At 37.1% G+C, this 19214-nt stretch overlaps 1 long non-coding RNA gene across 5 annotated transcripts in view; it reads left to right on the forward strand.

Moving 5' to 3' along the window:
* LOC137228942 (uncharacterized) overlaps positions 1-19214 on the forward strand; it is a 544864-nt gene that overhangs the window by 363440 nt on the left and 162210 nt on the right. The window contains exon 2 of one of the 5 annotated variants that reach the window (XR_010945425.1): positions 15680-15745. The exons of the other annotated variants lie outside the window; for them this stretch is intronic. This is a non-coding gene — a long non-coding RNA (uncharacterized lncRNA). The remainder of the gene's footprint in view (positions 1-15679; positions 15746-19214) is intronic. 5 annotated transcript variants of the gene reach the window in all.

The raw sequence follows: 19214 nt of genomic DNA on the forward strand, positions 1-19214 counted from the left end.
GCATTTGCTGTTTTGGATATTAGCCATTCCGAAAGGAAGGAGTATGTGGTTTTTTTGTTCTCATTTGCAATTCTCTGGAAACATCTGATGTTGAGCATTTTATCATGTGCCTACTTGCCATTTGTATGTCTTTTTTGGTGAGGCTCTTCAGATATTTTACCCATATTTTAGTTAGGTCATTTATTTTCTTCTGGTTGAGTTTTAAAAATTCTTTATATATTTTAGATATCTGTCCTGTACTTTATGTGTGTTTTACAAATATTTTCTCCCAGTCTGTGTCTTGTCTTTTCATTCACATGATAGTGTATTTGACAGAGCAGATATTTTAAAATTTAATAAAGTTCAACTTTTTTTTAATGGATTATGCATTTCATGAGGTAACAAAAATTTATCACCAAACCTAAGATCACCTAGATTTTCTTCTGTGTTATCTTTTAGGAGTTTTACAGCTTAGTTTTATATTATAGGTCTCTGATCCATTTTGAGTTGATTTTCTTGAAATCTGTAAAATCTGTGTTTGGATTCTTTGTTTCTTTCTTTTTTTGCCTGTGGGTGTCCAATTTTTCCAGCACTATTTGGTGAAAGACTATGTTTGCTCCATTGTAATTGCCCTTGTTCCTTTGTCAAAGGTCGTTGACTATATTTATATGTCTATTTCTGGGCTCTGTCTTCTGTTCCCTTGATTCGTTTGTCTATTCTTTCATAGTGTTTTGATTACTGTAGCTTTATAGTAAGTCTTGAAATCAGTTAGTCTCAGTCTTCCAACTTTCTTCTTTTCCTTCAATACAGTGCTGGTTATTCTGGATCTTTTGCTTCTCCATATAAACTTTAGAATTATTTTGTCAATATCCATAAAATAACTTGTTGGGATTTAGATACAGAATGCATTGAATCTATAGACCAAGTTGGGAAGAAGTGATGTTTTAACAGTATTAAGCCTTTCTATATATGAACATATCTCTTGATATATTTAGTCCTTTATTTATTTATTAAAAAAAATTTTTTTACATCTTTATTGGAGTATAATTGCTTTACAATGGTGTGTCAGTTTCTGCTTTATAACAAGGTGAATCAGTTATACATATGTCCCCGTATCTCTTCCCTCTTGCGTCTCCCTCCCTCCCACCCTCCCTATCCCACCCCTCTAGGTGGTCACAAAGCACCGAGCTGATCTCCCTGTGCTATGACGCTGCTTCCCACTAGCTATCTGTTTTACATTTGGTAGTGTATATATGTCCATGCCACTCTCTCGCTTTGTCACAGCTTACCCTTCCCCCTCCCCATATCCTCAAGTCCATTCTCTAGTAGGTCTGTGTCTTTATTCCTGTCCTACCCCTAGGTTCTTCATGACATTTTTTTTTCTTAAATTCCATATATATGTGTGAGCATATGGTATTTGTCTTTCTCTTTCTGACTTACTACACTCTGTATGACAGACTATAGGTCCATCCACCTCACTACAAATAACTCAGTTTTGTTCCTTGTTATGGCTGAGTAATATTCCATTGTATACATGTGCCCCATCTTCTTTATCCATTCATCCGATGATGGACACTTAGGTTGTTTCCATCTCCGGGCTACTGTAAATAGAGCTGCAATGAACATTTTGGTACATGACTGTTTTTGAATTATGGTTTTCTCAGGGTATATGCCCAGTAGAGGGACTGTTGGGTCATATGGTAGTTCGATTTGTAGCTTTTTAAGGAACCTCCATACTGTTTTCCATAGTGGCTGTACCAATTCACATTCCCACCAGCAGTGCAAGAGTGTTCCCTTTTCTCCACACCCTCTCCAGCATTTATTGTTTCTAGATTTTTTTGATGATGGCCATTCTGACTGGTGTGAGATGATATCTCATTGTAGTTTTGATTTGCATTTCTCTAATGATTAATGATGTTGAGTATTCTTTCATGTGTTTGTTGGCAGTCTGTATATCTTCTTTGGAGAAATGTCTATTTAGGTCTTCTGCCCATTTTTGGATTGGGTTGTTTGTTCTTTTGTTATTGAGCTGCATGAGCTGCTTATAAATTTTGGAGATTAATCCTTTGTCAGTTGCTTCATTTGCAAATATTTTCTCCCATTCTGAGGGTTGTCTTTTGGTCTTGTTTATGGCTTCCTTTGCTGTGCAAAAGCTTTCAAGTTTCATTAGGTCATTTGTTTATTTTTGTTTTTATTTCCATTTCTCTAGGAGGTGGGTCAAAAGGATCTTGCTGTGATTTATGTCATAGAGTGTTCTGCCTATGTTTTCCTCTAAGAGTTTCATAGTTTCTGGCCTTACGTTTAGATCTTTAATACATTTTGAGCTTATTTTTGTGTATGGTGTTAGAGAATGACCTAATCTCATACTTTTACATATACCTGTCCAGTTTTCCCAGCACCACTTATTGAAGAGCCTGTCCTTTCTCCACTGTACATTCCTGCCTCCTTTATCAAAGATAAGGTGACCATATGTGCGTGGGTTTCTCTCTGGGCTTTCTATCCTGTTCCATTGATCTATCTTTCTGTTTTTGTGCCAGTCCCATACTGTCTTGATTACTGTAGCTTTGTAGTATAGTCTGAAGTCAGGGAGCCTGATTCCTCCAGATCCGTTTTTCGTTCTCAAGATTGCTTTGGCTATTCGGGGTCTTTTGTGTTTCCATACAAATGGTGAATGTTTTGTTCTAGTTCTGTGAAAAATGCCAGTGGTAGTTTGATAGGGATTGCACTGAATCTGTAGTTTGCTTTGTGTAGTAGAGTCATTTTCACAATGTTGATTCTTCCAATCCAAGAACATGGTATATCTCTCCATCTATTTGTATCATCTTTAATTTCTTTCATCAGTGTCTTATAATTTTCTGCATACAGGTCTTTTGCCTCCTTAGGTAGGTTTATTCCTAGATATTTTATTCTTTGCAATGGTAAATGGGAGTGTTTTCTTAATTTCACTTTCAGATTTTTCATCATTAGTGTACAGGAATGCCAGAGATTTCTGTGCATTAATTTTGTATCCTGCTACTTTACCAAATTCATTGACTAGCTCGAGTAGTTTTCTGGTAGCATCTTTAGGATTCTCTATGTATAGTATCATGTCATCTGCAAACAGTGACAGCTGTGACTAAAACTTCCAAAACTGTTGAATAAGAGTGGTGAGAGTGGGCAACCTTGTCTTGTTTCTGATTTTAGTGGAAATGCTTTCAGTTTTTCACCATTGAGGACGATGTTGGCTGTGGGTTTGTCCTATATGGCCTTATTATGTTGAGGAAAGTTCCCTCTATGCCTACTTCTTGCAGGGTTTTTTATCATAAATGGGTGTTGAATTTTGTCAAAAGCTTTCTCTGCATCTATTGAGATGATCATATGTTTTTTCTCCTTCAGTTTGTTAATGTGGTGTATCACGTTGATTGATTTGCATATATTGAAGAATCCTTGCATTCCTGGAATAAACCCCACTTGATCATGGTGTATGATCCTTTTAACGTGCCGTTGGATTCTGTTGGCTAGTATTTTGTTGAGGATTTTTGCATCTATGTTCATTAGTGATATTGGCCTGTAGTTTTCTTTCTTTGTGACATCTTTGTCTGTTTTTGGTATCAGGGTGATGGTGGCCTCGTAGAATGAGTTTGGGGGAGTGTTCCTCCGTCTGCTGTATTTTGGAAGAGTTTGAGAAGGATAGGTGTTAGCTCTTCTCTAAATGTTTGATAGAATTCGCCTGTGAAGCCATCTGGTCCTGGGCTTTTGTTTGTTTGAAGTTTTTAATCACAGTTTCAATTTCAGTGCTTGTGCTTGGTCTGTTCATATTTTCTATTTCTTCCTGATTCAGTCTTGGCAGGTTGTGCATTTTTAAGAATTTTTCCATATCTTCCAGGTTGTCCATTTTATTGGCATAGTTACTTGTAGTAATCTCTCATGGTCTTTTGTATTTCTGCACTGTCAGTTGTTACTTCTCCTTTTGCCTTTCTGATTCTATTGATTTGAGTCTTCTCCCTTTTTTTCTTCATGAGTCTGGCTAATGGTTTATCAATTTTGTTTATCTTCTCAAAGAACCAGCTTTTAGTTTTATTGATCTTTGCTATTGTTTCCTTCATTTCTTTTTCATTTATTTCTGATCTGATTTTTATGATTTCTTTCCTTCTGCTAACTTTGGGGTTTTTTTGTTCTTCTGTCTCTAATTGGTTTAGGTGCAAGGTTAAGTTGTTTATTCGAGATGTTTCCTGTTTCTTAAGGTAGAATTGTATTGCTATAAACTTCCTTCTTAGAACTGCTTTTGCTACATCCCATAGGTTTTCGGTCATCGTGTCTCCATTGTCATTTGTTTCTAGGTATTTTTTGACTTCCTCTTTGATTTTTTCAGTGATCACTTCGTTATTGAGTAGTGTATTGTTTAGCCTCCATGTGTTTGTATTTTTTACAGATATTTTCCTGTAATTGATACCTAGTCTCATAGCATTGTGGTCGGAAAAGATACTTGATACAATTTCAATTTTCTTAAATTTACCAAGGCTTGATTTGTGACCCAAGGTGTGACCTATCCTGGAGAATGTTCCATGAGCACTTGAGAAAAATGTGTATTCTGTTGTTTTTGGATGGAATGTCCTATAAGTATCAATTAAGTCTATCTTGTTTAATGTATCATTTAAAGTTTGTGTTTCCTTATTTATTTTCATCTTGGATGATCTGTCCATTGGTGAAAGTGGGGTGTTAAAGTCCCCTACTATGAATGTGTTACTGTCAGTTTCCCCTTCTATGGCTGTTAGTATTTGCCTTATGTATTGAGGTGCTCCTGTGTTGGATGCATAAATATTTACAATTGTTATATCTTCTTGGATCGATCCCTTGATCATTATGTAGTGTCCTTCTTTGTCTCTTCTAATAGTCTTTATTTTAAAGTCTATTTTGTCTGATATGAGAATTGCTACTCCAACTTTCTTTTGGTTTCCATTTGCATGGAATATCTTTCTCCATCCCCTCACTCTCAGTCTGTATGTGTCGCTAGGTCTGAAGTGGGTCTCTTGTAGACAGCATATATATGGGTCTTATTTTTGTATCCATTCAGCCAATCTGTGTCTTCTGGTGGGAGAATTTAGTCCATTTACATTTAAGGTAAGTATCAATATGTATGGTCCTATTCCCATTTTCTAAATTGTTTTGGGTTCGTTATTGTAGTTCTTTTCCTTCTCTTATGTTTCCTGCCTAGAGAAGTCCCTTTAGCATTTGTTGTAGAGCTGGTTTGGTGGTGCTGAACTCTCTCAGCTTTTGCTTGTCTGTAAAGGTTTTAATTTCTCCATCAAATCTGAATGAGATCCTTGCTGGGTAGAGTAATCTTAGTTGCAGGTTTTTCTCCTTCATCACTTTAAATATGTCCTGCCATTCCCTTCTGGCTTTCAGAGTTTCTGCTGAAAGATCAGCTGTTAACCTTATGGGGATTCCCTTGTGTGTTGTTGTTTTTCCCTTGCTGCTTTTAATATGTTTTCTTTGTATTTAATTTTTGACAGTTTGATTAATATGTGTCTTGGCATATTTCTCCTTGGATTTATCCTGTATGGGACTCTGTGCTTCCTGGACTTGATTAACTATTTCCTTCCCATATTAGGGAAGTTTCCAACTATAATCTCTTCAAATATTTTCTCAGTCCCTTTCTTTTTCTCTTCTTCTTCTGGAACCCCTGTAATTTGAATGTTGGTGCATTTAATGTTGTCCCAGAGGTCTCTGAGACTGTCCTCAGTTCTTTTCATTCTTGTTTATTCTGCTCTGCAGTAGTTATTTCCACTATTTTATCTTCCAGGTCACTTATCCGTTCTTCTGCCTCAGTTATTCTGCTATTGATCCCATCTAGAGTATTTTTAATTTCATTTATTGTGTTGTTCATCATTGCTTGTTTCATCTTTAGTTCTTTTAGGTCCTTGTTAAATGTTTCTTGCATTTTGTCTATTCTTTTTCCAAGATTTTGGATCATCTTTACTATCATTATTCTGAATTCTTTTTCAGGTAGACTGCCTATTTCCTCTTCATTTGTTAGGTCTGGTGGGTTTTTATCTTGCTCCTTCATCTGCTGTGTGTTTTTCTGTCTTCTCATTTTGCTTATCTTACTGTGTTTGGGGTCTCCTTTTTATAGGCTGCAGGTTCGTAGTTCCCATTGTTTTTGATGTCTGTCCCCAGTGGCTAAGCCAGGTTGGTTCAGTGGGTTTTGTAGGCTTCCTGGTGGAGGGGAGTAATGCCTGTGTTCTGGTGGGCAGGTCCACGTCTGGTGGTGTGTTTTGGGGTATCTGTGGACTTATTATTATTTTAGCCAGCCTCTCTGCTAATGGGTGGGGTTGTGTTCCTGTCTTGCTAGTTGTTTGGTATAGGATGTCCAGCACTGTAGCTTGCTGGTCGTTGAGTGAAGCTGGGTGCTGGTGTTGAGATGGAAATCTTTGGGAGATTTTCGCCATTGATATTATGTGGAGCTGGGAGGTCTCTTGTGGACCAGTGTCTTGAAGTTGGCTCTCCCACCTCAGAGGCACAGCACTGACTCCTGGCTGCAGCACCAAGAGCCTTTCATCCACACGGCTCAGAATAAAAGGGAGAAAAAGAAGAAAGAAAGAAAAAGAGAGAGAGAGAGAAGGAAAGAAAGAAAGAAAGAAGATAAAGTAAGATAAAATAAAATAAAGTTATTAAAATAAAAAATAATTATTAAGAAAAATACTTTTAAAGAAAAACTATACGGACGGATAGAACCCTAGGACAAATGGTAAAAGCAAAGCTGTATAGACAGAATCTCACACAGACGCATACACATACACACAAAAAGAGGAAAAGGGGGGAAAATCATAAATCTTGCTCTCAAAGTCCACCTCCTCAATTTGGGATGATTCGTTGTCTATTCATGTATTCCACAGATGCAGGGTACACCAAGTTGATTGTGGAGCTTTAATCCGCTGCTTCTGAGGCTGCTGGGAGAGATTTCCCTTTCTCTTCCTTGTTCTCACAACTCCCGGGGCTCAGCTTTGGATTTGGCCCCGCCTCTGCGTGTAGGTTGCTGGAGGGCGTTTGTTCTTTGCTCAGACAGGACGGGGTTAAAGTAGCAGCTGCTTCCGGGGCTCTGGCTCACTCAGGCTGTGGGGAGGGAGGGGTACGGATGCGGGGCGAGCCTGTGGCGGCAGAGGCTGGCATGACGTTGCACCAGCCTGAGGCACGCTGTGCGTTCTCCCTGGGAAGTTGTCCCTGGATCCCGGGACCCTGGCAGTGGCGGGCTGCACAGGCTCCCCGGAGGGGGGTGTGGATAGTGACCTGTGCTCGCACACAGGCTTCTTGGTGGCGGCAGCAGCGGCCTTAGCGTCTCATGTCTGTCTCTGGGGTCCGCGCTTTTAGCCGCGGCTCGTGCCCGTCTCTGGAGCTCCATTAAGCAGTGCTCTTAATCCCCTCTCCTAGCGCACCAGGAAACAAAGAGGGAAGAAAAAGTCTCTTGCCTCTTCGGCAGCTCCAGACTTTTCCCCGGACTCCCTCCCGGCCAGCCATGGCACACTACCCCCTTCAGGCTGTGTTCACACCACCAACCCCAGTCCTCTCCCTGCTCTCCAACCGAAGCCCGAGCCTCAGCTCGCAGCTCCGACCGCCCTGGCAGGTGAGCAGAGAAGCCTCTCGGGCTGGTGAGTGCCGGTCGGCACCGATCCTCTGTGCGGAAATCTCTCCGCTTTGCTCTCTGCGCCCCTGTTGCTGTGCTCTCCTGTGCGGCTCCGAAGCTTCCCCTTCCGCCACCCGCAGTCTCCGCCCACGAAGGGGCTTCCTAGTGTGTGGAAACCTTTCCTCCTTCACAGCTCCCTCCCACTGGTGCAGGTCCCGTCCCTCTTCTTTGGTCTCTGTTTATTCTTTTTTCTTTTGCCCAACCCAGGTACGTGGGGACTTTCTTGCCTTTTGGGAGGTCTAAGGTCTTCTGCCAGCGTTCAGTAGGTGTTCTGTAGGAGTTGTTCCGCGTGTAGATGTATTTCTGGTGTATCTGTGGGGAGGAAGGTGATCTCCGCGTCTTACTCTTCCGCCATCTTCCCCTCCTTCTCTTTAGTCCTTTTTTGATTACATTCACCAGAGTTTTATAGTCTTTCTCCTATATATCTTGTACATGTTTTGTTAGATTTATGCTAAGTATTTTATTTTGGGGGTGCTAATGTAAATGGTATTTGTGTTTTTAATTTCAAATTCTACTTGTTCAGTGTTGGTCGTCCTTTTTCTAAAATTGTTATCTCTGAAATGGATATTTTCTGTAACCAATCTGTCTTTGATTTCATCAATACTTTTTTCAAATCTGTTGTTAAGTTCATATACTGAATTTTTAGGAATATATTAAAATTTTCAATTTTAGAATTTCCATTTGGTTCTCTTTCAGAGTTTTTTCTTAAGATTATATATATGCATTTCCTTACATATTTTAATTTATATTGGTTATTTTTAATTTGAAATTTTGTGCAATATAATCAGAAGCCCTATTATGTCTCTAAAGAATGATTTTCTTCTGGCAGACAGTTAATCCCCAGACTGGATTTGCCTGCAGACAACAGGAACTGAAAGTTCTGCTGTGATTTTTCAGTTTCTAAAGCTTTTTCTTTGTTAGCACCCCTCTGGCCTTCCCTGTGGTTGTATAGTTTGGTGGTCAGCAAAGGGTTTGGATAGATTTTATATGCTGATTCTGTCACTCCCCTCCCTTGATGCCCTCCTTCCCATGTTTTCTTCTGTCTAGATTTTCACCCAGCCTCAAGCTGTGCTGTGACATATCAAGCCAGTAACCGGTGGCTTTCTGCCTCCCGACAGCGCATGTGTTAGAGATTGTCATGAATGAAGACTCAAAAATTTGTTGTTTTCACAAGTGTAGTTTCAATTATAGACTCCTCTTTAGTATTAGTCTTCTTTTGCTTACTTTCTATTGCCTTTAAGTTGATTTTTCCCCCAGATTTTTGGTCAGAACTTTAGTCTGAATTAACTACTTTATGTTGGTAGTGAAGGAATTCAGGACATGCCATCCTGATAGATGCTGCTTTGGTATAGTATTTTGAGCTGAGGGCTCTCTCTGAACCCCTTCATCTGCCTAAAGAGAGCTTCTCCAAAAGGAACTCAGTCATCATATATCCCTTTCATGGGAGTTCCATGAACTGGGAAAGACTGACTCAATACAGAAAGAAAACCAGATGTCGACATCACACCTAGACAAACTTTTTACATTTTGGTATTTTATCAGTACATGGCAATATACAGCTCTTACCAAAACAAGACATTAAGTTTTGAACATTTTTTAAATTTTATTTATTTATTTAGGCATAAAATTGCTTTACAATGTTGTGTTAGTTTCTGCTGTACAACAAAGTGAATCAGCTATACGTATACATATATCCCCTTCCTCTCGGACCTCCCTCCCACCCCTCCCATCCCACCCATCTAGATCATCACAGAGCACTGAGCTGAGCTCCCTGTGCAATACAGCAGGTTCCTACTAGCTGTTTTACACATGGTATTGTATTTATGTCAAACCTAATCTCCCAATTTGTCCCACCCTCCCCTTCGCCACCATGCCCACATGTCCATTCTCTACATCTGTGTCTCTATTGCTGCCCTACAAATAGGTTCATCTGTACCATTTTCTATATTGCACATATATGCATTAATATACGATATTTGTTTTTCTCTTTCTGCCTTACTTCACTCTGTATGACAGACTCTAGGTTCATCCACATCTCTACAAATGACCCAATTTCGTTCCTTTTTATGGCTGAGTAATATTCCATTGTATATATGTGCCACATCTTCTTTATCCATTCATCTGATGATGGACACTTAGGTTGCTTCCATGTCCTGGCTATTGTAAATAGAGCTGCAATGAACATTTTGGTACATGACTCTTTTTGAATTATGGTTTTCTCGGGGTATATGCCCAGTAATGGGATTGCTGGGTCATACGGTAGTTCTATATTTAGTTTTTTAAGGAACCTCCATACTGTTCTCCATAGTGGCTGTATCAATTTACATTCCCACCAACAATGTAAGAGGGTTCCCTTTTCTCTGCACCCTTTCCAGCATTTATTGTTTCTAGATTTTTTGATAATGGTCATTCTTACTGGCGTGAGGTGATACCTCATTGTAGTTTTGATTTGCATTTCTCTAATAATTAGTGATGTTGAGCATGTTTTCATGTGCCTCTTGGCCATCTGTATGTCTTCCTTGGTGAAATGTCTATTTAGGATTTTTTAAATAAGATTCAGCGTATACTTACTCTACTATCCAGTAATTTTATTCCTAGTTATTGACTCAGCCTGAATCATCTGTGTTCTAGGAGACAGATGGTAAGAGGGAGGGAATTCTTCCAGGAAGTCTCAGGGGAGATATTAAGCTCAGGCACCCAAAGAGGCTAGACATCAAGGGGGAGTGTTTGATGTTCCAGGGATAGTAAGGCAGTGCTAGGGAGGAAGAGCTGAAAGGAGGGGGTCACAGAATGTCCTGGCGCCTGGAGAGTGCTGTGATGAAAGGCCAGATAGCAGAGGGAATCAGGGTGATTGCAAGTTCGATTACTTTGAGCAAATAAGTTTGTTGATTAGGCAAATAAATTAATACATTAAGAATAATTGGATTTACAATTATCTTACCTACTGAGAAATGATTTACAAACAAGGGAGGAAGAAAATGCTAGTTAGAACCTTGAGATTTTCATTTGGAATTGCAAGTATGGGTATGAACCCTTTTTTTAAAAAATAGACTATCCCTAATTATTCATGGATTCAGTATTTGAGAATTCATGTACTTGGTAAAATTTATCTCTAACCCCACAATAAATACAGCACCCCCATGGTCATTTGTGGGCATGGACAGAACAGTGAACAGTTTGAGTTGAGTGACTTGCATGTTCCCAGCTGAGCTTGACCAAGGCGATGCTCTGCCTTCTGTTTCAGCTATCATACTGTTAACACGCTTCCTCTTCTTGGTCTGTTTAGTTCCATGGTGTTCATATTTTTGTGCTTTTTCTCAGTGCTTTTGCTGTTTCCAGTCATAGTGCTGAAGTTTGTCTAGTTTTCGTAAGGACAAGAAGGCTATGACGTGTCTTATGTAGAAAATATGTGTGTTAAATATGCTTCCTTCAGGCATGAATTGTTGTGCTGTTGGTCATGAGTTCAGTGCCAATGAATCAATGATATATATTGTGTATGATGTTTTTAAGCAGAAACGCACATAAAACAATGAGGTTATATGTTGACCAGTTGGTGAAAATGTGACCAGAGACTCAAACGAGCCTAACCCTACATTCTCAGGGGCAGTGGTTCAGTATTCCCTAATTTGTAATTTGCAGTGACTTGATAGCACATAACTACTACTGTTAATAATGAGAATCAACTTTGTATGTGAGTGCCTGTGAATTATATTCACAGATGGGCATAGACTCATTGATATCCACTTAGCAATTTTCTTGGCTTCCAAACAGCATCTGCATTAAATCATAAGAATTTTTGTCCAAGAATACTTTATACTAAGAAGTAAAGATATGTTCAAAGAATGACAAAGACATCAAAAGTATATGTAAGCCTACTTGATGGTTCTCTCATTAAGCAAATCTAGGACAATTTGAACATCAAAATCAGTGACAGTATCAGATGATACCCCATTTAATAAAACAGGAACCTATGAGTCCATACTGATGTAAATATTTTAAATAAGGGAGGAAAAAACTCGTATTTAATAAAATAACTAAAAACAAGGAGGGAATGATAGTCATAATTTGGAAGATTATAATCGTGGCTGAGGTTTCGCTGAGGAACAGTATGGGGGTGTAATATTGAAATCTCAATGATGACTTCACCCTAAAGAAACCTGAGTCTGGTTATGAGGCAACATCCTCCAGACCCAGAAAGGACTCATCCTCACAGCATGAAAAGCCTGCCAACTTTCAAGACTATTAAGGACATAACAGAAAGAGATATATGTGTGTGGGTTTATCTCTGGGCTTTCTATCCTGTTCCATTGATCTATATTTCTGTTTCTGTGCCAGTACCATACGGTCTTGATTACTGTAGCTTTGTAGTATAGTCTGAAATCAGGGAGCCTGATTCCTCCAGCTCTGTTTTCCTTTCTCAAGATTGCTTTGGCTATTAGGGGTCTTTTGTGTTTCCATACAAATTGTGAAATTTTTTGTTCTAGTTCTGTGAAAGATACTATTGGTAGTTTGATAGGGATTGCATTGAATCTCTGGATTGCTTTGGGTAGTAGAGTCATTTTCACAATGTTGATTCTTCCAACCCAAGAACATGGTATATCTCTCCGTCTGTTTGTATCATCTTTAATTTCTTTCATCAGTGTCTTATAGTTTTCTGCATACAAGTCTTTTGTCTCCTTAGATAGGTTTATTCCTAGGTATTTTATTCTTTTTTTTTTACAATGATAAATGGTCATTTCTCTTTCAGATTTTTCATCATCAGTGTATAGGAATGCAAGCGATTTCAGTGCATTCATTTCATAACCTGCTACTTTACCAAATTCATTGATTAGCTCTAGTAGTTTTCTGGTGGCATCTTTAGGATTCTCTATGTGTAGTATCATGTCATCTGCAAACAGTGACAGCTTTACTTCTTTTCTGACTTGGATTCCTTTTATTTCTTTTTCTTCTCTGATTGCTGTGGCCAAAACTTCCAAAACTATGTTGAATAAGAGTGGTGAGAGTGGGCAACCTTGTCTTGTTCCTGATCTTAGTGGAAATGTTTTCATATTTTAAGGAGGCAAGAATATACAATGCAGAGAAGAGAGCCTCTTCAGTAAGCTGGGAAAACAGGACAGCTACATGGAAAAGAATGAAATTAGAACACTCCTTAACACCATGCACAAAAATAAACTCAAAATGGATTAAAGACCTAAATGTAAGGCCAGACACTATCAAACTCTTAGAGGAAAACATAGGCAGACCACTCTATGACATAAATCACAGCAAGATCCTTTTTGACCCACCTCCTAGAGAAATGGAAATAAAAACAGAAATAAACAAATGGGACCTAATGAAAGTTAAAAGCTTTTGCACAGCAAAGGAAACCATAAACAAGATGAAAAGGCAACCCTCAGGGTGAGAGAAAATATTTGCAAATGAACCAACTGACAAAGGATTTACCTCCAAAATTTACATGCAGGTCAATATCAAAAAGCAAACAACCAAATCCAAAACTGGGCAGAAGATCTAAATAGACATTTCTCCAAAGAAGATATACAGATTGCCAACAAACACATGAAAGAATGCTCAATATCGTTAATCATTAGAGAAATGCAAATCAAAACTACAATGAGATATCATCTCACACCACTCAGAATGGCCGTCATCAAAAAATCTACAAACAATAATTGCTGGAGAGGTTGTCGAGAAAGGGGAATCCTCTTGCATTGTTGGCGGGAATGTACATTGATACAGCCACTATGGAGAACAGTATGGAGGTTCCTTAGAAAACTAAAAATAAAACTACCATACAACCCAGCGATCCCACTACTGGGCATATACCCTGAGAAAACCATAATTCAAGAGTCATGTACCATAGTGTTCGTTGCAGCTTTATTTACAATAGCCAGGACATGGAAGCAACCTAAGTGTCCATCGACAGATGAATGGTTAAAGAAGATGTGGCACATATATACAATGGAATATTTCTCAGCCATAAAATGAAACGAAATTGAGTTATTTGTAGCGAGGTGGATGGACCTAGAGTCTGTCATAAAGAGTGAAATGAGTCAGAAAGAGAAAAACAAATACTATGTGCTAACACATATATATGGAATCTAAAAGAAAATGGTTCTGATGAACCTAGGGGCAGGACAGGAATAAAGACGCAGTTGTAGAGAATTGACTTGAGGACATGGGGAGCGGAAAGCGTAAGCTGGGACGAAGTGAGAGAGTGACATGGACTTATATATATTACCAAATGTAAAACAGATACCTAGTGGGAAGCAGCCGCATAGCACAGGGAGATCAGCTCGTTGCTTTGTTACCTCCTGGAGGGGTGGGATAGGGAGGGTGGGAGGGAGATGCAAGAGGGAGGAGATATGGTGATATATGTATATGTATAGCTGATTCACTTTGTTATAAAGCAGAAACTAACACACCATTGTAAAGCAATTATACTCCAATAAAGATGTTAAAAAAAGAGAGAGAAAGAGAGAGATTAAACAACTGTTCCAGACTGAATATTTATGAGACATGCAAGTTAGAAGCAATACTACCTTCTGTACAAGTATCTGCACTATAAGTTAAAAGGATATGTTGATGTGATCATTGGCAAAATTAAAATAGAGTCTGTGGATTGGAACATAGTGATAGTATTAGTGATGACTTCGTAAATGGAAGGGTTGTATGGTGGTAAAGTAGGAGAGTATTGTTTTTGTAAGATACACACTGGAGTGTATTAAGAGTGATAGGGGATCATAACAGAAAACGACTATTTCACTGTTTTCCTTCTTTCCTTCCTGCCTTCTTGCCTGCCTTCCATCTATGTAATATGTAAGAGAGAACAATATTTCTCAATCTTTTTATCCTGAGGAAATCCTTGAAATAATTTTTAGGTTTCCTATAGAAAAAAAGAATTCCATGGCTCTTTGTAATTGAATGAGATCGATTAGTTGTAGATATAATATTACAATAATAATTTTCAGTGCTATTTTAAGTTGAGAAATATTTTCCTGTGGCTGTGCTTATTTTCGCCAATTCATTAGTCTATTCGTTTTGTGTGTTTCCTCATCCCTGTAAATTATAGCCCCTTTAATGTATGTCAGTGAGGTAGGTAAAGGAAGTTTTAGTTTTTTTCATTAAAAAATTATTTTGTATCCAAGTAAGTCTTATATTCTTATCATAAATTTCTGCTTTACAAGTTCCTAATGAAGTAGATATATAATACACAATTTGTTTAAGGGCAATTTTAAGCTTCCTCCTTTTTAAAACTTAAGGCAACTTTTCCTAGAGAGAGAAAAAAAGAAAAGGCAGTTAGGTGTAGCTTAAGCCCTCTTGACTTTAAATTTGTTTCTTTGTACAAATTTTAAAAACCCATAAGGCAAACTTAATAAGTTTTTGTTAAATTATGGCTTAAGGTAAAAATGGGCTTTAATTTTTTTAAGGTAGGCTCAATATGTTTAATTTAAATAAAAGTTGTAATTTGATTTCCATTAATGTTATTGGCAGTAGCGAATTTACTCAACCGTAATCCTAATTAACATGAATACAAGTTAGTTTGAAACACAAATTTATTTAAGACTTTGACAAAACATTTTTTTCTTGAGTGATATCATAGGGGCTAATAAGTAGTCATAGTAATTTATTCAAAATTGTCACGTAAAGACATTGATTTCTTCAACTTTTTTAGGCCTCTGATTAAAAAGTATTATTTTTGATACTAAAAATAAAGAATAAAACTTCTGAGATGTGAGTCTGTGCCTAGGTTTTGCTGCACAAAATAGTTCTCAGTCAAAATTGAGAGACATACAAAGGGATTTATTTTCAATTAAAATTAAATGAGTTTAATCTTGCCGAAGATACTTGTTATACAAAACACCTTGCTCACACACATAGGAAGCTAAAAACAGTAGCAAAATGTTTCCTGATTTCTTATGAATGGCAGGATATTCTTTCACAGAAATGGTGAAGAGATTTATTGCTTGCTTAGGACAGAGCAGTAAGTCTCAACTTGAGTATCATCACAATACAGCTCTCTGACTTTGTTTTATCTCAAAGTTCAGTTCTCTGGCTGAGCAGAAGTTTCAGAAAAAGGATCACACCCGTTCAGTCTAGGAAGAGAAGGTAAATGCTGTTAATTTTGTTCTTCGGCTCTTCTCGTCTTTGGGTAGGACTTGAGACTTGTCAGTTTCCTTCCTTGTTCAAAAGGCTAACCAGCAGTGGAAATTTTTCAAGATTTCATGGGGTTTGTTTTTTGCAACATGATTTTCCCAAAGATTTAGTTTCCCTTTAAATCCAAGCATCTTGTCACCTGAAGTCAAAACATTTTCTCCAAGGCGTTGCAGAGACTTATTCAATTGGTTTATGTGTTGAAAACTATCACTTAAGTAGACTAGTTTTTGAACTCATTCTTCATCTTCAAAACACTAAGCAAAATCTCGAAAATGTTTTAAGAAAAAAATTCTTGAAAGAATTTCTTCAATTCATCTTTCAGCTAAAGCATCCTGTCAAAAAGTCTTCCTCTGATAAACCATCAGATTTCTTTACTTAGCAGAGGATTTATGTTCTTTTTGTCCACATTTTCGCGCAGTTTTTAAATGTACTAGATGAACTGGTCTTTGACAATAAAGTTAGCCATTTTTGTAGTGTTATCCAGAATTTTTTTTCATTTTTATCATCAAGAATTGTTGATCCAGCAATTCCACTTCTGGGTATTTATCTGAAGAAAATGAAAACAGTACTCAAAAAGATATATGCACCCCCATGCTTATTGCAGTATTATTTACAATAGCCAAGATATGAAGACAACCTAAATGTTCATCTATGAATGAATGGATAAAGAAAATGTGGTGTATATATGTACAATGGAATATTATTCAGCCATAAAAAGGAAGGAAATCTTGTCATTTGGAACAACATGAATGTGCTAAGTGAAATAACTCGGGCAAAAGAAAGACAGATACCATATGATCTCACTTATATGTAGAATCTAAATTTTATGAAATCTCATAGATGTAGAAAATAGATGAGTAGTTGCCAGAGTCTGGGGGGAAAATAAGGGGGTCAAATAGTACAAATTTCCAGTAATAAAATAAGTAAGTAATGGGGATGTAATGTACAGCATGATGACTATAATTAATAATACTATATTGCATATTTGAAAGTTGCTAAGAGAGTAGGTCTTAAAAGTTCTCATTTAAAAAAAAAGTTCTCATTATAAGAGAAAAGAAATAAAAAAGAATTGTTGACACCTGTATCTTTCTGTGAAGATGCAGTTCTATATTGTAATGTTAAGATTTTCCTTCCTTATTTATTTATTTTTTTTTTACCAGTTGAAACTTCTGAAACAAACTATTGATGGGGCACCATAAATACAGACGCCAATATAGTCCCTCTAAGACAGACCTTTCTGTCTAGGTATAAAGACAAAAATGCGAAGTATGTACTTTTGTTTGTCTCAGCAGTCCTTTGCAACAGAAGAAAAGTTCTCTTTAATTTCACCATCATTTACAAATCTTGAAAATGCTACGACATGATACTTACTGCTAAAATCTGTTTGCTCATCATCTGAATAGAGAAACTGCTGGTTTTCAGTTATAGTACAAAACCTTTTCAGCATCATATTGACTTTTCCTGCTGTTTGAGAATGTAATCTCTGAAATTTTATACACTGCAACTTGTCCTAGAATTTTACTCCCTATAATTTTACATGCTGGTATAATTAGATTCTCTCCAGTGGCATCAGTTTTCCTTTCCTGGGCATTAATTACTTTTACTGAGTAACTTGCTTCCTGATAATTTTTATTAAATGTGAATTTTAAAAATAAAACCTTTATTTTTGTTAGTTTTGAGATTCCAGTGGCACTTTAAAATAATCAGTACTTTTTTTGTTAAGTAACATTTTTAGTTAAGTTCTCTTCCAGTTTTGATGGATTTATTGCTTTCGTTGTAAATTATTTGTTGCAGACCTCCTAAAAAAGAAATAGGACAACTTAGATCACCAACCCATGTAAAAAATGTTGCAAGCAGCTTTCATTACACAAGCAAACTTTTGTGTTTTTTGTTGCAATAGTGTATAAACATGCTTTAGAAGTTTATAATTTTTCATCCTAATCTTATCAGAACATAGGTTTAGGCTTAAGCTCTTCTTCTATATCAAAAATCGTATTTAAAAGTCACTATTTTGGATTGGCAAAGCAATGTAAACACATATATTCATAAAACAGAAGGACATGGTACGTTACAAAAGAGAAAAAAAACACACAATTCAACCCATATCTGACCTACATAATCCATGTTTTGCAGTGTTTAAAGAAAACCAGCAAATATGATGGTATGGAGAATGGCAAGTGAGTTGTGGTGTATGAAATGCCTATGCATATAGAATAACAGTCTCTCTTATGTTATATTACCTTGTAAAAGTTGTCCCTACCCTCAAGTTCGTCTGCATGAATTAAAGAGAAACTGAGGAAGATAATTAGAGAGGAAAAGCTAACAGAGCTGCTTGGTCCACGTCCATTACTGTAGACTTTAATATCACATGGTGCTCCAAGTTTAAAAAAAAAAAAAAAAAACCTAAACTTTTTTTCCATTACCACTATCTCTCATAAAACTTATAGTGACGTTTCAAAACACCTTAGATTTCTACAGAACTCCATTTGAAAACCCATTAATGTATATATGTGGGGGGGGTGTATTTAAAACTATATGTACCTAAATATTACTACTTTACTATATATCATTATATTACTATACATACATGTTACCATATATGTATATGTACATTAGTATACATGTATATACATACAGAGAAGGAGAAAAACCTGTGGGTTAGATAATAGTATTACATCACTGAAAATTTTTATGATTTTTTATAATCGTACATTGGTTAGATAATTATGTAAGAGGATGTCTAGAATGCAGAAGGCAATGGAGCATGATGTTTCCCACTTACTTTCCAATGGTTTGAGAGAGAGAAAGATACTAAATCCAATGGACAAAAGGTAATCAGTTGAGGACTCTGGAGAAAAGTATATGGACATACCTTACATTACTTTTGCAACTTTTCTAAGTTTTTATTTATATAAAAATGAAAGTCATATAGAATGTACCACAGTAAAAGTTAACTCTGTGGCATTGGATGGTGAAGATGTGTCAGTGCAGCTTCATCATTTGTAACAAGTGTACCTTTCTGGTGGGGGATGTTGGTCATGGAGAAGGCTATGCATGTGTGGTGGCAGGGGTTATATGGGAAATCTCTGTAACTTCTGCTCCATATTGCTGCAAACCTAAAACTACTCTAAAAATGTAAGACCATAAAAATATAAAGCCAATGCATCAAAAAATGGAAAAAAATTAACAGTCACAAGAAATGAAAAGTCTGCATGTACAGCACATGAAGACAACTAATTTTTCTTTTATTTTTGTAGCCTTCCTAGTTCCTAAATTAAGAATGCTATTAAAAAGATGTAAGAAGTTCTTGTAAATTTTCATACTGATCTTCAAAAATAGGTATTTTTGAGTTAATCAGTTAAGGGTCACCTCCAGTATTAAAATGTAGAATTAACTGGTCCCTCTCTTATTCCCCTTAATA

Source organism: Pseudorca crassidens, chromosome 8 (genome assembly GCF_039906515.1).
Source record: "Pseudorca crassidens isolate mPseCra1 chromosome 8, mPseCra1.hap1, whole genome shotgun sequence".
Lineage (NCBI taxonomy): Eukaryota > Metazoa > Chordata > Mammalia > Artiodactyla > Delphinidae > Pseudorca > Pseudorca crassidens.